This window comes from Mus caroli, unplaced genomic scaffold (genome assembly GCF_978045245.1).
Source record: "Mus caroli unplaced genomic scaffold, Mus_caroli_1 scaffold_1, whole genome shotgun sequence".
Classification (NCBI taxonomy): Eukaryota; Metazoa; Chordata; class Mammalia; order Rodentia; family Muridae; genus Mus; species Mus caroli.
In genome coordinates, this window is record NW_028227256.1 from 108,185,715 (window position 1) to 108,189,751 (window position 4,037).

At 35.4% G+C, this 4,037-nt stretch overlaps 1 pseudogene; it reads left to right on the forward strand.

Moving 5' to 3' along the window:
• Positions 1-2,947: 2,947 nt before the first annotated feature.
• On the forward strand, positions 2,948-3,792 carry LOC110295903 (protein SSUH2 homolog pseudogene; annotated as a pseudogene).
• Positions 3,793-4,037: the final 245 nt, after the last annotated feature.

Sequence of the window (4,037 nt, forward strand, 5' to 3'; positions counted from 1 at the left end):
TGAGTTTTTAAAGTTTGATTTTATGTTAAATAGGACAAAATGGGCTTTATAAATAATTTATTTTCTACCTGATTCCTTTCAAATACTCAAACAATATTTCCCCCAAATCCTTTCTACATGCTTTTATTTTTAATGTATATTATTTTCATTTGATGGACAGTGTTTAAACTAGCACATCATTTACTTAGTTAACTGTTAACTTTTATAAGCTGGCACATAGCTATTATTAAAATTTAAATAATGTACAATAGTCAGAAGTCTTCTATTTGAAATATTCTAGTAACTATTTAAAGTAATTAGTGTTTTATCTCTCTTATATGGTACAATAAGAAATTTGAAGCTATTTGTTAAAAAAAGACTTTTTTTTCCAGTAGAATGGTGTCATGTACTTAAGTTAGTAAAATAATTTGTAAGAAATTTCTCATTATCATTGAAATATCTAAATAAACAGCATTTGTCCAGAATGGTAGTATAGGTTTCTTTGTTAACATCATCAGACATTTCTAAGTCAAAGTTTTACCTTTGTGATAAATCTTGTCTCTATGAACTCATCCAAAATTTTTAAATTGAAAATTCATAGGGGAATATTAGGGCACTGAGGCAGGCATCTGTGGGCATTAGGGGATCACTCCAACAGAAGCAGGGAGAGGGGTTAGGTGGAAGGCTGTATGGTGTTTGTGGTGGGGAAACTGGGAAGGGAGATAATATTTTATATGTAGATAAATAAAATAACCAATAGAAAAGTACATTGCATTAGTACAGTAAAAGCCTTCCTGTAATAACTGGAGTTTAATAAAGCATGGCTCCATAGTTGATTGTAATTGTGCTCACATTTATGGGTGGACAAGCCTCGTGTATGTGTATAATTCTGTCCAAACAGCAAAGTTACTACATAACTCACTCAGAAGGTTCTAGGTAAATTCTCAAGGTGTTCACAACTACCAACACTATCTTTTCCTAATGATTTTTAAGATAATAATTAGTAAAATAATATTTAGAACTCTGTGTGGACCATTCATTTTCTTCCCATGTTTTTACATTATTTTATTTGTTTAACAGATGGAAGTCATGCAGCTAATAAGGGGAGAAAAAGAAGAAACAGGAGTAACTAGCTCAAGGTGAAAGAAAGTGGCTCTGACTCAGGAATATTGTGTATACAAAATATATTAGTTAGCCTGGAAACTTCACTAGATGAGAGGCTTAAATATTTTGCTTTTTAGGAAATTGCACTCAAATGAAGATACAAGATGAGTGTAGGATATCTTAGGTGACATACATCTTAAGACAATCCAAATAGAATGTAAATGAAAAGTTCTTTAAGAGACAGTTGCACATGAGGCTTCTTCTACAAAATTTGCTTCTTTAATCTGAGAAAGAAACAACCTTAAGTTCGTTAATAAACTCACTGGTTTACTAAGGTACATGTGAATTTCATAGCTTGTCTATGCCCAGAGATCTACACTGTATTCCAAAGCTACTACTTATAATGAATTTACTGACTGTCACTGTTGGTGCCAGAAACCTGGATTGTTCAGAGAACATATGGGGACATGATCAGTTAAAACCAGACTTTGACTTAGCTCTCGCTTCAACATATTTATTTCTGGCTACCTAGAGGTTACTAGCTTTTTGAATCTCATAATCCACCATTGTCAAAAGGTAAAAACTTTGATGTATATAAATAAATTATTTTCTCCAATGTTATATGTTCATAAAAGAGACAGAACTGGTATCAGACCTTCTCTTTCAGGTCTCTGATTCTTTGACATTCATGGGAAAGCAAATACATTCTACTCACCAGAAAACCACTCATATATGAGGTGAATAGAAAAGGATAGTGTTCCATGGAATTCATGAGTTTTGCTTTCAGTGTGGAAATCATATAGGATTTGTGATACCTCTGACCACTTTAATCCTGGTAATGACATATCACCATTATTTTTCTTTTGCAAGAGTCCTTATTTTATATATATTTTCTTATTTATTTTATTTCTTTTTCTTTATTATTTTTGGCTTCAAGTGCTTTATAATATAGATATCATAATTTTTGTCATTAACAGTAATGATTTAGAGTAGGTATTTTAATTTTTTGTTTTCCATTAGAATCCTTTGTACTATGTAATATAGCAGCAAAAAAAAATTAAAATAAGAGTAAAAATCCTGCTTAACTCATGTGAATCAACCAAACCTTTAGGTTTTCTTATAAACACACATTTGTAAAAAACAAACAAACAAAAAAAACAAAAACAAAAACAAAACAAAACAAAAAAACATGTTTTTCATGCTTACTCAACATCAGGTATCATTGTAATTTATTACATCACAGATTTTTCCCGAGAATAATGTCTATGACAGAAAATGAGCAGCTTTTGCTCTTTTTAGAATTGGCTAAATAGGTTATATCTGGAGCAGTGAATGAAATTATTCCGAACATTATGTGACATTAGGGTAATAGATAATTATTTGGATGCTGACATCTTGTTTGGGATATTAAATGCCAAAGGTACTGCAGGGTCTAATAAATATAAATAAAAGAGCTGACTTCAGCTAACGACTCACTTTTGAGCATGGCTCTCTGACAAGTTTTATTGGTAATTGAAAAAATGGCAAAGGAATTTTATGACTGTGCATGGAGAAAAGTATCCAGTCCATAACATGAAATCAGCCAGCAAAGCATTTTTACTATGATTACTTGAAAACCCAAAGCAATAGTCCAGTGTATTTTTAAAAGTTTGCTTCGTATTTATTTATTTTAAATTTTATTTCAAAGCATCAGAATCTACAGAAATCCAGATACTGGTTACACATACATAATGAATCATTAAGTAGCAGAAGGGTATTAATTTTGTAACTGTCAAGAAGAATCCTGGAGATAAAGAAGATAAAGAAGTCTGGAGCATCTGTGCAGGTGAAATTTGAAGTTTCCTTCCTGTTCTGGCTCTGAGATATGGCTGACCTCAGCTTTGAGTTGAGAGTCCTGTGATGCCCTTGGATGAGTTCCAAAAGATACTGCCTAGCTGTGAGTGACAACTTCAAGGACATGAAAGGCAGGTCTTCTTCCTGCCCTTAGAAGTCCTCGGGAAGTCCCAGGAGCTTGCATGTTGGTCTTCAGTCCTGAAACACAGCAATGTTCTTCTGATGACCCAGGTGGCCCCTGCTCAGCTTCATGCACTGCTACAGCTGGAAACCTTATATGTCAGGAGCTGAGGCAGTAAACCATCTCCGGGTATCAAAAGGAGACCTCAGTGAGTCCAGAGTCAGTGAATGGGTATTTCCTCTTGTCATCAGAATGTCACAAATGTCACAGGCATGGCTACTACAAGTGCAGTGACAGCCATGGGGCTGGCATAATGAAGTGTTCATCCTGCAGTGGCACCAAGTACAAAGTCAGGCAGCCCCAAAGATGTTACATCTGTTCTGTCTGCCTCTGGCCAATGTGGCCTGGGAGGGGAAACAAGACGTGTGCCACCTAGAAAGAATAGAGAAACACTTTGTCCAGCTCATCATCCTGTGAACAGTCTGTTTGAGTTTGTGTCCCCAAAATATCACCTCCACAGCCTCGAGGAGCTGCTCGCCAAAGTCAAAGGTGAAAATATCCTCAAGGATGAGAATGGCATGGTATAGCCCATTGTGAACTGTCCCCTGAAGGACAAACTTCTGGCCTCCCAGAGTGACATTCAGGAACAAAGTACCATGCTGGCCTCGTGTGCTTGCATCCTTCAGCAACACTTTTCTCTGAATATCTCTCCTGTTGGAAGGAGAGAGAAGCAAAGGACACATGCCTTCAACTGAACTGGGACCACCTTGGATCTAGAAAGGGACCTAATAAATGAGCTTCAGACATTGCAAACTCCACTGAATCCTAGGGAGGGAAGGTTATTTAGATGGTCCTAGGAAAGCTTAGCCTCAATTCTGCATCATATCTGCACATGGCAGGGAGTTTCCAGATGTTCTAACATCTGGATATTTACATGAAATTCTCTTGATTTTCAATATCATAACAAAATTATAGAAAGTCAAAAATAGAAAAGAAATAA